This window comes from Amblyraja radiata, chromosome 34, assembly GCF_010909765.2.
Source record: "Amblyraja radiata isolate CabotCenter1 chromosome 34, sAmbRad1.1.pri, whole genome shotgun sequence".
Taxonomy (NCBI): Eukaryota; Metazoa; Chordata; class Chondrichthyes; order Rajiformes; family Rajidae; genus Amblyraja; species Amblyraja radiata.
The window spans coordinates 9192290-9207760 of NC_045989.1; positions in this window are offsets into that span (position 1 = coordinate 9192290).

Here is a 15471-nt window from a genome sequence, read left to right on the forward strand (position 1 = left end):
GTGGACATTTTTGATCAGGCTGGAAAAAACGCCGAGACCTACTTGAGGCCACGAGTACGCAGAGACCACTCACGAGCATGAGGAAGAGTTACGAAGACCCCCTAAGACCTCGTGCCGACCATGCTGCGAGTATGAGTCAAGGGCAAACTCTGCAGAGGTCGCCAATTAGGTGGTGAAAGTGGGACAGGGGCTTAAGAATTCTAAGGAAGTAGAGGCATTGGTTTGCTTTCTTGACCATAGCTTTGATGTGGCTGATCCAGGATAAATTGCAGGTGATGCTTATTACTATGGAAGCTTTCAACCCTCTCTAATTCAGCACCATCAATGCAGACTGAGCTGTGTGTACTGCCGTGCTTTCAGCAGTCAATCATAATCTCCTTGGGCTTGCTGGTATCTATTTGCTATTCTCTTCCCAATATATACTATTCACTGGCAAGAAAAAAAGAAAGCTATCGGATGAAGAAGGGTCCCGCCCTGAAATGTCATATGTCCATTCCCTCCGCGCATGTTGCCTGACCTGCTGAGTTCCTCCACCACTTTGTGTTTTGCTCCAGATTCCAGCATCTGCAGTTGCTATGTGCCATGTAGAGTTACGTGTTTGTGAAGGGTGGGTGAGTTGGGTGGAGACAAAGCTAGTGTGCGTAGAGATACTGTAGCAGCTGGTATCTGGTCTTGTTTTGGAACATGCCCTGAAGGTCTGTGTCCCAGGAGGAAAACCCCTCCCTGTGTCTCTCTCCAACTTTTACATTTGAAATGTATAACTGGTCTATTGAGAGACCAAAGATTAGACACAAAATGGTGGAGTTTACTCAGCGGGACAGGCAGCATCTCTGGAAAAGTCCCTCCGAGTTACTCCAGCATTTTATGTCTGTTTTCGGTTTAAAGCTGGATCTGGCTGGACAGGAGAGGGAGAGCTGCCTTGTTGCAAATGGACTTTGGGGAACGGAGTGTCGAGGATCATGGCGCTGTGCAGGTCGCCAAGTGGATGTGAGGGGTGGAGTGGGTGAGAGGTGACTAGGAGAGGAATGGTTGGGAAGGGTGGGTGACCTGTAGAAGTGAGAACTCTCTCGAACTTCTACAGGTGCACAGTAGAGAGCATGCTGACCGGTTGCATCGTGGCTTGGTTCGGCAACCTGAGCGCCCAGGAGGTGAAAATGCTGCAAAAAGTAGTAAACACTGCCCAGTCCATCATCGGCTCTGACCTCCCCACCATCGAGGGAATCTATCGCAGTCGCAACCTCAAAAAGGCTGCCAGCATCATCAAGGACCCACACCATCCTGGCCACACACTCATCTCTCCGCTGCCATCAGGTAGAAGGTACAGGAGCCTGAAATCTGCAACATCCAGGTTCAGGAATAGCTGCTTCCCCACAGCCATCAGACTATTAAACTCAACTTCAAACAAACTATGAAGTATAAAAACCTATTGCACTTTATCTGTTTATTTATGTGTGTGTGTGTATATATATATATATATATATATATATATACACACACATATATATACACACACACACACATATATATATATATATATATATATATTCTATGGTATATCGTCACACTGATCTGATCTGTATTTATGCCTACAATATTCTGTTGTGCTGCAGCAAAGCAAGAATTTCATTGTCCTATCTGGGACACATGACAATAAACTCTCTTGACTTGACTTGAGGAGGGAGGTGAATGTGAATAGCGAGCGTATGAGAGGGGCGTGCTGAGGTGTGAGTGTACTAGCCTTTGGTTGGGTTTGGTGTGAGTGCTACTGGGAGCTGGGGCAAGAATGACAGGCGCTTGAATGTGGTTGGAGAACAGAGGCCGGAGAAGCAGGAGATGTGATTGATACAAGGATGAAGTATGAATGTATTACATTACAAGCAGCAACACAGGAGCTAGAAGTAAGTAAGTTTATTGGCCAAGTATTCACATACAAGGAATTTGCCTTGGTGCTCCGCTCACAAGCAACAACATGACATACAGTGACAGTTACGAATGACTCAGAAAACACTAAACATTAATAGATCGTAGATTCAACTCCCATTGATTAGTACGGGTGTCAGGGGTTATGGGGAGAAGGCAGGAGAATAGGTTTGAGAGGGAAAGATAGATCAGCCAAGATTGAATGCTGGAGTAGACTTGACTCTGATCTTATCACATGAACTCCGGGTGACTGAGACATACATCTCCATGCTCCTTTCTAACAGTGAGGCTGTGCTACTCTGTGGAGATAAACGTCCCGTAGATGCGATGTTTAACTCACACCCAGGCTGCTCTTTTGGATGGACATAGATGGCATTGTGTTCATCATTCTGAAGATGAGCAAGAAGCCCGACTGGCAATTGCCTCAACAGGCAGCAGAAAGGTTGCACACTCTGCTCCAACTCCAAGCAGCACACATTTCATCCAAGCCACTTGCCCCGTTCATCGTGACCTGGTTTCTCAATATCCTGTTTAAGAAGGAACTGCAGATGCTGGAAAATCGAAGGTACACAAAAATGCTGGAGAAACTCAGCGGGTGCAGCAGCATCTATGGAGCGAAGGAGATAGGCAACGTTTCGGCCCGAAACGTTGCCTATCTCCTTCGCTCCATAGATGCTGCTGCACCCGCTGAGTTTCTCCAGCATTTTTGTATTCTCAATATCCTGGTGGGAGTCAGCTGTTTCTAGGCACTTGATCTGCACAAACTGACTGCCGCCTTACAGCACTTTAAAGACAGTGCGCTTATAAAACACTTTGGGTCCACTTGAGATTGCGGAAGGTACATTTCTTATTATCAACATCAAACAAAGTGACACGCTGTCCTTAACCAAGTACCTTTCAGCATCTCTGTGCCTTCCAGACTTCAAAGCAAAGGCAATTTATTTCTTCATCAGTACTTCTCAAGGAAGACACACTGGCCTGGCAGATATGACAAGACATCTTGTCCGTTCAAACAGCCTAGGTGACACAGATGCGTGCACCACCGTGTCATGAGTTCCCCCATGAAACAGATTCAACACAGAGCGCAGAAAAAAAAATCACCCCTCAGATTCCTATTAAATCTTTTCCCCTTCACCTTGAATGTTCATCTTTTTGACCACCCGATCTACCTGTGACTCCACCTTCAAGGAACCCTGCACCTGAACTCCTACATCCCTCTGCTCTACAACACTCTCCACAGCCCTCCCATTCACTGTGTAGGTCCTGCCCATGTTAAACATCCCCAAATGCAACACCTCACATTTCTCTGCATTAAATTCCATCAACCATTCCTCTGCCCACCTGGCCAATCGACCAAGACCCTGCTGCAATTGTTCGCAACCATCTTCACTATCTGCAAAACTACCCACTTTTGTATCATCCGCAAACTTGCTAATCTTGCCCCGTATGTTCTCATCCAAATCATTGATGTAGATGACAAACAGCAATGGGCCCAGCACTGAACCCTGAGGCACACCACTAGTCACAGGCCTCCAGTCCAAGAAGCAACCTTCCACCCTCTGCTTCCTTCCATGAAGCCAATTTTCTATCTCCACTTGGATCCCATGTGATCTAACCTTCTATACCAGCCTACCATGTAGAATAACTTCATAGTAAAAAATCTATTTTCTAAAGAGAATGTTCCCAGTACAACTGGTCCATGCAATTATTTAATGGTTACTGAACCAGATTAAATAACGAGTTTAGGTTATCCTGGCTATGATACAAACCAGAAACAGCCTTGCAATACATGAATCATTTGAACATTGCCTTCAGGAAACTGCCTCAGTATGGTTTGTAGGTTAATTGGCCTCAGTTTGTAGGCTAATTGGCTTCTGTAAAATAAAATCCCCTGAATGTGTTGCGAGTGGATGAGAAAGTAAGATAACATAGAACTGGTGTGAATGGCTCGGTGTAGACTCGGTGAACTGATGGGCCTGTTTCCATGCTGTATCTCTAAACTGAAGTAAACTATTTAGCTCGGCGACAGATTCGCTGAACACTTTCAGTCGGTCCATCAAGGCCTACTGGATCTCCTGGATCCTAACCATTTTGAATCCTCTTCCTATTCCCACGCTGACCTCTCTTTCCTGGGCCTCCTCCATTGACTGAGTGAGGTCACACGCAAATGAAGGAAAGCATCTTGTATTCCTTTCTGGTAGCTTGCAACCCAATGGTATGAACTTGGATTCTCCAATTTTAGGTGACGTCTAACAACCCCCACCCCCCTCCCCTTTCTACTTCATACCTCTACTTCATACCCCTCCTTCTACCCCCCTCCCCTCCCCCCCCCTCCTCCCAGTGCCTCACTTAGACTCACACCGATTTCTCCACTCCCCTTCCCCCATCACCTATATTCCTTCCTCTGGCTTCACAATTTGCAATTCTTTAATGTATTTTTTTCCCCCATCTTTGGTCCTTACCCATCATCTGCCTATTAAAATACCCCCTCACCTGTGTTCACCTGCTGGAATTTGTCCTGCCCCTTCTCTCTTCCAGCAGTGTAGATATAGTTGGAAGGTCATGAATGTGCCAGACAATTTAAGCACGGCAAGTTGCCAGTAACAGCAAAGTAAGGATGTTCAGAATAGTTAGAACTGTGAAACCAATGTTGGTTTGATGTAAGTTAGTTTAAAGACGCAGCATGGAAACAGGCTCTTCAGCGCATCAAATCCATGCCGACCATCCATTCTCACTAGTAGCTCTATGCTATCCCACTTTCTCATCCACTCCCTGCACACTGGGGGGCAATTTACAGAGGCCAATTCACCTATAAGCTCACACGTCTTTGGGACTTGAGAAGTAACTGGAGCCCAGGGAGAAGGCCCACAGGGAGGACCTGCAAACTCCAAACAGACAGGATCGAACCCGAATTTTTGGTGTTGTTAAGATAATGAAAGGCACGTCAGAGCCCATCAAGTAGATTGAGGAATAAATAAAAATGAAAATTTGAAAAACAATTAAGAAAATAAAATAAACATATTCACTTTACAATGCCTTGAAGCAACAGCAAATAATTGAAAAAAAGACACAAAAAGTGCTGAAGTAACTCAGTGGATCAGGCAACATCTCCAGAAAACGGATAGGTGATATACCTATCCATATTCTCCAGAGATGCTGCCTGACCCACTGAGTTACTCTGTTTAAGAAGGAACTACAGATGCTGGAAAATCGAAGGTAGACAAAAATGCTGGAGAAACTCGAGTTACCACCGAGTTACTCCAGCATTTTGTGTCTTTTATTGGGAACCAGCATCTGCAGTTCCATGTATCAGCACATCATTTAAAACAGTCACAAAATAAGGGAACCACTTTTCTTCACTGGTTCTCCATTCCAGTATTAGAATAGAATAGAATAGTTTCTTTATTGTCATTGTAACATGAACCATGTACAACGAAATTGTAAAATGTCAGCCAGTCAGTGCACCATTCAAACATTTCTAAAAGCTAACGATACATACAAGGTAAAATATTTAAAAAGATAAACAACTAAAATAAATATCATAAAAATAGCACGCATAAACACCCAGCCCTACATCCTTCTGTCGATTTCACAGTCTCTTAGTATGTATCGCCCCTGCGTTCCTTGGCGGCTACATTTAGTGCCTTTATAGCAGTGGGGTAAAAACTGTTTTTAAGTCTGTTTGTCCTTGTCCTTGTAGATCTGTACCGTCTGCCTGACGGTAACAGTTCAAACAGGGAGTGTCCGGGGTGGGAAATGTCCTTTATAATACTCTGGGATTTTTTGATGCAGCGGGAACTGTGTAAGTCCTCCAAGGTAAGGAGAGGGCAGCCGACAATCCTCTGGGCGTTGTCAATGGCCCTCTGGAGCGCTTTCCTCTGAGCCGCTGTGCAGCTGGTGTACCATACGCATACACAGTATGTTAGGAGGCTCTCAATGGAGCACCGATAAAAGGACAGCAGCAGTCTCTGAGTGATGTTATTCTTCCTGAGCACCCTCAGGAAGTGCAGTCTCTGCTGGACCTTTTTCAGCAGCGCAGAGGTGTTCACGCTCCACGTCAGGTCCTCCTCAATATGGATTCCCAGGAAGCGGAAATCCGCCACCCTCTCCACACAGTCCCCTCTGATAATTAATGGTACCATGTCCGTTTTATTCTTCCTGAAGTCTATTATTATCTCCTTGGTCTTTAAGGTGTTGAGGAGCAGGTTATTTTCTCCACACCACACTGTCAGCTGCTCCACCTCATCCCGGTAGGCGTACTCGTCCCCCCCGGAGATGAGTCCCACCACCGTAGTGTCATCCGCAAATTTGACAATGGTGTTGCTGTGGTGGGCGGGGGTGCAGTCATGTGTGTAGATGGTGTAGAGCAGGGGGCTCAGCACGCAGCCCTGTGGAGAGCCGGTACTGAGGCTGAGGGCCGTGGATGTGTGATGGCCCACTCTGACTCTCTGGCTGCGACCCGACAGGAAGCTATTTATCCACATGCAGGTGGAGTGTGGAAGTCCCAAGTCCCCCAGTTTGTCCACCAGTTTGTGGGGAAGGATGGTATTAAAGGCAGAGCTGTAGTCCACAAAGAGCATCCGCACGTAGCTCCCCCGCTGCTCCAGGTGGGACAGTGCAGCATGGAGAGCTGTGGCTACAGCGTCCTCTGTAGATCTATTCGCTCTGTACGCAAACTGGTGGGGGTCAAAGCTTCGGGGCAGGAGTGATGTGATATGACCCCGGACCAGTTTTTCAAAACACTTCATCACCACTGGTGTGAGTGCGACTGGCCGGTAGTCGTTGAGGCTGGAAATGTGGGGTTTTTTGGGCAAGGGGTCTATGGTTGCGGACTTCAGACAGGGTGGAACAGTGGACTGGGCCAGAGACTGGTTGAAAATCCTCGTACAGACTCCAGCCAGCTGGTCAGCGCAGTCCTTCAGCACGCGTCCAGAGACGCCGTCGGGTCCAGTAGCCTTCCTTGGATTGATGGCCCGCAGCGTGCGCCTCACCTCATGCTCCTCTATCTTGAGGGTTAGGCTGCTGTGGACCATGTGGTGTGATGTGGCTGTCTCGGGTGGCTCCACTTCAAAGCGAGCAAAGAAGTAGCCCATGCCAGGTATCCGGCATCCGGCATCCATGTCTGTAAGCCATTAACCCTGGGACTGGCTGAACTGAGCACCTCACCTTGGGTGGCACAGTGGTGCATCAGTAGAGTTACAGCACCAAATACTTGGGTTCGATCCTGACTAAGGGTGCTGTCCGTACAGAGTTTGTACGTTCTCCCTGTGGGTTTCTCTGGGTGCTCAAGATTCCTCCCGCACTCCAAAGACGTGCAGGTTTGTAGGTTAACTTGCTTTGGTAAAAATTGTAAATTCTCCCTTGTGTGTAGGTTAGTACTAGTGTATGGGACGATCGCTAGCTGGTGCGGACTCGGTGGTCTGAACGGCTTGTTTCCGCGCTGTATCTCTAAAGTCTAAACTAAGCATGTCATTGCTCTGCCAGTGGTTAAGTAACCAGTCCAGGAGGTCAGGTGCACTAGAGATCATTGTTTGCCTATCCATGCCCAAGACCTGGTAGGCAATAGCTTAAAAGGTGAACTCAACCCATTCCCTAGTTCGGTGGAATCGGGGGAGGGGGGAGGGGGGTGGGGGGGGATAAATAAAAAGGAATTAACCAAGGTTTAATGCAGGCAGAAAGAACTGCAGATGCTGTAATCTTGAGCCAAACACAATGTGCTGGAGGAACATCAATAGGTCAGGCAGCATCTATGGAGGGAATGGACAGGTAACATTTCAGGTCGGGACCCTTCTTCAGATTGATCGTTGTAGGAGAGAGAGAGCTGGCAAAGAGAGCGAGGGGCAGGACAAAGCCTGGCAAGTGATAGGTGGATACAGGTGAGGGGATTAATGCAACTGTTTGGTTGTTGGTTGCAATAGACTCAGTGGGCTGAAGGGCTTAGAATAGTTCATGATTTAGCAAAATAATAATTTCAATGGGTCCATAGGTCTACAGATGTTTTTAGTTTCATTTAGTTATTGTCACATGTACCGAGGTACAATTAAATGCTTTTTTGCTGCGCGCTATCCAGTCAGCGGAAAAACTATGCATGATTACAAGCAAGCCGTCCACAGTGAATAGATACAGGATAAAGGGAATAACATTCAGTGCAACATAAAGTCCAGTAACGTCCGATTAAAGACAGTCCGAGGGTCTCCAATGCGGTAGATGTTAGCTCAGGACCGCTCCCTGGTTGGCGAGACTGAGAGGACGGTTCAGTTGCCTGATAACAGCTGGGAAGATGCATTCTTATTTGCAGAGTTGGTTGGGATAAGCTACACTGGAAATTAAATACGACAGTACTCTGGGGAACGGAGAGGCCAGGGACCCAGAGCTCAAACACAACCAAGTGAAAAAAACAAGCCAACTCTGGAAAAAACAACTTTCAGCTTGTAACCAGCAAGGTTCAGCAGCACACATCGCCAGCGTTGCCTCTCCTCCCCAAGGAGACAGCCTGTGAATTGGAGACCTTATGATGAATCTTACTCCACACTCCTAGTCTCTCCACCCTAAGGAATATGCACGTGTTGTGTTGTGTTGTGTTGTGTTGTTGAGTGACAGAAACACCTCCTGATTAAGGAATGGGATCAGTGGGAGGATGGTGTGAATCAGAATATAGCATTAAAGTTGTGCGAAACTTGTATTAATAGTTTACGGGTCTATACACCGGCTCACACCATGATATCTTGACAGCTTCCAAAAGAACACAGTTTACAGAGAAACACGTTTTTAAAAAAAAGATTATAACACATCTCTTAAATCATAAACTGGTACTAGCCTTTATACTTTATTAGATACACCATAGAACAGGCCCTTCAGCCCACTGGGTCCGCACCAACCAGCGATCACCCTGTACACTAGCACTATCCTACACACACTAGGGACAATTTACAATATTACTGCAGCCAATTAGTTCAAGTTCAAGTGAGTTTATTGTCATGTGTCCCTGATAGGACAATGACATTCTTGCTTTGCTTCAGCACAACAGAACATAGTAGGCATTGACTACAAAACACATGAATAAATAAACTGATAGTGCAAATAACAGATAACGGGTTATTAATGTTCAGAGTTTGGTCCGAGCCAGGTTTAATAGCCTGATGGCTGTGGGGAAGTATCTATTTCTGAGACGTTGCCTAATTCCTTAGCTCCATAGATGCTGCTGCATCCGCTGAGTTTCTCCAGCATTTTTGTCTACCTTTGATTTGCCAGCATCTGCAGTTCCTTCTTAGACAATTAGTCGGAGTATGCAGTTTGGCTTCTTGAGCTTGCCCTGCCATTTAATATTGTGGCTGCCTTGACTGAATTTCAACTCTGTTCCTGGCTTTCCACAATAACCTTTCACTCCTGTGCTAACCCCAATTTAAAACTATGCTGACTCTTCTTCAGCCACTGTACGGGGAAGAGGGACTTCCAAAACTCATGACCCTCAGAGGGAGCATCGCCTCATCTTCATCTTGACTGGACAACTCCTTACGTTTCAGCAGTGGCCAGTTCTGTGTTCTCACACTAATGAAAACATCCTCTCCACATTCACCCTCCGTGCCTCATTCAAAGTCGCCTCTTGCTCTTCTAAACTCAGACCGATACACGCCCAGCCCGTGCAACTTTTCTTTTATTCAATCCAGGTATTCACCAGTAAAACCTCTCTCAGGATTGTGACCATATTAACCACATTCTGCAAAGCTATACAAACTGTACTGGCTTGTGGTTTCGAAAACATGTTGGATTGATAACAACTAATTAGCATCCCCCTCAAGCAAGAGAACAAGGTGCTGGAGGGAATCAGAAGGTCACTGTTACAAACTAAACGTCATCTGTCCATTCCTTCCAACTTCCTCCTTAAATCGCAAACTGTTGTAGTAACACAGGGAGGAATGCAGCAGGACAGGGAGTAACGCAGCGGGGCTGGGAGTAACACGGCGGGACAGGGAGTAACACGGCGGGACAGGGAGTAACACGGCGGGACAGGGAGTAACACGGCGGGACAGGGAGTAACATGGTGGGACAGGGAGTAACATGGTGGGACAGGGAGTAACATGGTGGGACAGGGAGTAACACGGCGGGACAGGGAGTAACACGGCGGGACAGGGAGTAACATGGTGGGACAGGGAGTAACATGGTGGGACAGGGAGTAACATGGTGGGACAGGGAGTAACATGGTGGGACAGGGAGTAACATGGTGGGACAGGGAGTAACACTGGGGACAGGGAGTAACATAAAGGGACAGTGAGTAACGCAGCAGAGCTGGGAGTAACAGCAGGACAGGGAGTAACACAGCGGGACAGGGAGTAACACAGCAGGACAGGGAGTAACACGTGGGACAGGGAGTAACACGTGGGACAGGGAGTAACACGTGGGACAGGGTGTAACAGGTGGGACAGGGAGTAACACTGTGGGACAGGGAGTAACACTGTGGGACAGGGAGTAACACTGTGGGACAGGGAGTAACACAGTGGGACAGGGAGTAACACAGTGGGACAGGGAATAACACAGTGGGACAGGGAATAACACAGTGGGACAGGGAGTAACACAGTGGGACAGGGAGTAACACAGTGGGACAGGAAATAACACAGTGGGACAGGGAATAACACAGTGGGACAGGTAGCATCTCTGGAGAACATGGATAGACGACTCTCCAGATCGGGACACATGTTGCCCGAGCCGTTGCTTTGCTCCAGTGCTTTATGTTTTACTCATGATTCCAGTATCTACAGTTCCTTGCATCTCCTTCCTCAATTGACCTGATTACCCTGATTGTTTTGTAAATGACCTGCTCTAGCATCTTTACTAACAGTTTCTGGAATTTTACCTTTGACTGATATCAACCTGGCCTGTAGTTTTCTGTTTCCCTCTCTTTTTACATAAAGCAATTGCAAGGAGAGGGTTTTAGGAAGCCCACCTTTTCTGATCAGGAACCTGGCGTTTAGCTTAGTTTAGTTTAGTTTAGTGATACCAGGTGGAAACAGACGCTTCGGCCCACCGACCACAATCACTCGTACATTAACTATATCCTACACATTAGGGACAGTTTACAGAAGCCAATGAACTTACAAACCTCATGTCATTGGAATGTGGGAGGAAACTGGAGCACCCAAAGAAAACCCATGCGGTCACAGGAAGAACGTACAAACACCGTACAGACAGCAAACATAGTCAGGATCAAACCCGGGACTCTGACGCTGTGAGACAGCAAGTCTATCACTGCACCACTGTGCTGCCCACTGCAATAGTTCCCTTACCCATCTCGCTGCAATTTATATTCTGACTATATCTCCCCTCGACCGGGTAGACAGAATGTGCTGATCTCCCCTGTCGAGCCCACTATGGCTACACTGTACAATATCTAAACGTTTCATTGCTGCTGCTCGCCCAGTCTACCCTGACAACTGATCCCAAACCCTGACCTCCATCACCAAGAAGGACAAGCTGGATATGGGAACATCACCCCCTGCAGGCTCCCCTCCTTGTTACACACTATCCTGATTCACTGGTCTTTCATCGTCACTGGGTCTCAATCCCAGAACATCCTCCCCAACTGCACTGTGGCTGAGAAGGACTGTGGTGGCTCACCGAGGGTGCTCAACACAACCTTCTGGAGGGTAAATAGGGATGGCCAATAAATGCCAGCCTTGCCCACAACATGGCAAAATGAGAAATCAAACACATCTTCAAAGACCCATGAAATATTCAATGCAAAAACATGCAGAAGAGTTTAGCGGCTCTTTTCCTGTTTGACCTGGGACTTTAACCTGTTTCTTTACTTCACCCAGGTTACACACAGCCCTGGGGGATAAGCCGTTGGGATGCACCCTGTGGGAAGTTGGACGGACAGGTGTGTCTCATCCTGTCCAACATTTTAACTTACCTATTCCAGTTTGCATGCTTGTTACCCTATCCACAACTAAAAATACTATGTGAAATCTGCTCCATAATACTAAACTGTCCGACTCACCTCTCCCCCTGAAGCGCTGCGATGCTGAGAACTATATTGTGTACCCTGTCTTCCCTTTGTTCTTCCCATTGTACTTGAGTCGGCCTGGATTGCATTTACGTATAGTATTATCTGATTTGATTGGGTCACATGCAAAGCAAGCTTTCCACAGCACCTTGGAACACATGATGATAATAAACCTAAATTGGCATTTACTGGAAACTGGAACAAGAGGTGTTCATTAAAGGAGATGTACGCGGCAAGTATTCTTACACAGAAAATATTGTATATGGGGAACGAGCTGCAAGGAATGGTGGCGGATGTGACAGAGGCATTTTGGAGGCTTTTGGATAGGCACGTGGATATGCAGGGAATGGAGGGTGATGGATCACGTGTAGGCAGGTGAGATTTGTTTACATTAGCATCATGTGTGGCGCGGACATTGTGGGCTGAAGGGCCTGCTCCCGTGCTGTACTGATCTATGGTCGATGTTTTGTGTTCAGGGGCTGGTGTGGGAAGTGGACATAAGTTGTCAGAGTGGCCTTCTTCCGAGACCAGGATTGCAGCAGGATTTAGTGATGGGCGCGAGCAGTTGACTCTGTCCAAGGTGAGCAGATAGAATCTCGTCGCTCACCGTTACCCCTGAAATGAGCCACAAGCTGGGGGTCACAAGCTGGGGGGGGTCACAAACTACATTGTAACTAATGAAGATAACTTTGTAGATTGGTTATTTCCTACTAACCAATTGTAGTGCTTGTTAGTAGTTGCACCACCTAATATGCTATTCATATTACCAAGAACTTGCCTATGCCATTCAGTATGAGTAGCTGCCAGGAACTGTAATGTCCTGCAGACCGATGCTGTAAGTGAACTTTACTAAACATTTGTTGTATCTTGATGTGTGTTTGACTCGACTCATTACAAACCTCCTACAAGGTTAACTATGGGCAACACCGTGTCACAGCTGGTAGAGCTGCTACCTCACAGGTCCAGAGACCCAGGTCCAATCTTCACCTCCAATGCTGTCTGTGTGGAGTCTGCACGTTCTCCCTGTGGCCACATGGCTTCCCTTTGGGTGCTCCAGTTTCTGCCCACATCTCTAGGATGTGCGGCTCAGTAGGTTAAATAGTTGCTGTAAATTGTCACTTGTGTCCCTGCAATGTTAAATCCAGTTAATCAAATAGTTTCACCTAAACACCCTCATTTGCCAGACTACACACCAAAGGCTGAGCAATCCCCAGCCAGAACTTCACCAACCTCTACAGATGTGTGTAAAAACGCATTTTATCAGGGTGCATCACAGCATGGTTTGGGTACAGCTCCATCCAAGACCATGGACATTGCAGAGAACTGCGGAGGCTACCCAGACCATCACACAAACCACCCTCCCTTCCATTGACTCCATCTGCACTTCACGCTGCCTCAGCAAGGCCACCAGCACAATCTAGGATGAGTCTCACCCCCGGTAACTCCATCTTTTCCTCTCACCCATCAGGCAAGAGGTTTAGAAGTGTGAAAATGCACACCTCCAGTTTCAGGGACAGTTTCTTCCAAACTGTCAGAAGGCTACTGAACCATCCTACCAACAACTAGAGAATGGTCCTGAACTACTATCTACCTCATTGGAGACCCTCGGACTATCTATAATCGGACTTTACCTTGCACTACATGTTATTCCCTTTATCCTGTATCTGTACACTTTGGACGACTCTATTGTAATCATGTATAGTCTTTCTGCTGACTAGAGAGCAAGCAACAAAAGCTTTTGACTGAACCTTGGTACACATGACAATAAACTAAACTAAACTAAACCAAACTAAACCAGAAAGAACAACATATATTGAAGGCCACAGCTAGCTCCTTCAATGTCTCGTACAACAATGTGTCACAAGTCAATACCATCCTTTTTTTGGAAAAAGGTACACTTATACTTACAAACATTGCTTGCCTCTAATACTTACACTTATTCACTCCCAGGATGTGAACAACATTAACAGAGCCAGTATTTACTGCTCACCGACTCCCCCGACTCTCAGTCTAAAGGAGAGTCTCGACCCGAAACGTCACCCATTTCTTCTATCTAGAGATGCTGCCTGTCCTGCTGAGTTACTCCAGCATTTTATGTCTATCTTCGATAGACTGTTCATAGTTAATCCTATTTCTCAAGATTTGAAGATGCATATAGGACATCAAATCTTTGAAATAAAGTTGATGAGGGAATACTAGGAGAGCAGAGAAAACACTTCAAAGATTTTCTAAAGCTTCTTTGAAAACATCTCGTCAACAAGGGGAGCAAAGTGGCGCAGTAGTAGAGCTGTTGCCTTACATCACCAGAGACCTGGGTTGGATCCCGACTATGGGTGCTGTCTGTGTGGAGTTTGCACATTCTCCCTGTGACCACGTGGGTTTTCTCCAGGTGCTGCGGTTTCCTCCCACACTCCAAAGTGGCTTCTGTAAACGATTTCCCCTGGTGTGTAGGATATTGAACTAGTGTGAACGGGAGATTGATGGGCGCTCTGGGCTTAGTGGGCCAAAGGGCCTCTTTCCGTGCTGTATCTCTAAACTAAACTTGGCCAACGAGTGGTCAAAATGGAGAAGGAATGTCCATGAATGCCCCGAGAGCCTCATCTCAGATCCATGTGGTTACCAGGAAAAGGGATGGAAGTGCACGACACTTCATAAGGTCACAAGGGATAGGAGTAGAATGAGCTATTTCACTGAGCTATTTATTTCCAGTCTTGGCTTTCAGCTTTTAATCTCTATTTGCATAGCGTACACATGCATAAGTCACCATAAGTCACCTTATTATGGCATTAGTTGCACAAGGAAAAAGTCCAAAGTCTGGAGTCTATACACCAGTCCATACTTGTATAGACTGGTGTATAGACCCTCTCATAAGTCCATACTTGTTCATATGTGATAGGAGCTGAATTAGGCCATTCGGCCCATCAAGTCTACTCCGTCATTCAATCATGGCTGATCTATCTCTCTCCTAACCCCCAAAAAAAACCCTTCTCCCCATAACCTCTGACACCTGTACTAATCAAGAATCTATCTATTTCTGCCTTAAAAATATATATACTTCCTCACATTCTCAGCTGCCCCATCAAGCACTTCCTGCTCTACCCGTGCAAGCTTGGCGGGTCTGGCACTGGTCCCTTCAGCCAACTCAGCCATAGAAGCAAATCATTCTCAACTCCAGCGGAGAGAGGGGGAGGAACGATAGGCCAGAGTGGATGAGACGTAGGGATGTTAGCAGTTAAACCTCTGCACATTGTGGGAAGCTGAGAATTCAGAGATCCATCATGAAATCAGCACCCTTTCCTCGTTAGCCTTCTATGAAAAGGGTGCTGTCACGAGTAACTCTGTGAGTGCATCGTGCTTAGATTCTGTCCACTTCCCTCCAGGTGGAGCTATTGTGTCAGGATATGGAATAGTTTACCAATAATAAACCCCTGGAGGAACTCCGTGGGTCAGGCGGCATCTGTGGAGGCCAAGCAATGGTCGACATCTCGGGTTGAGAATCTCCATCAGGACCTCCACAGAGGCTGCCCAACACATTGAGTTCCAATGGTTTG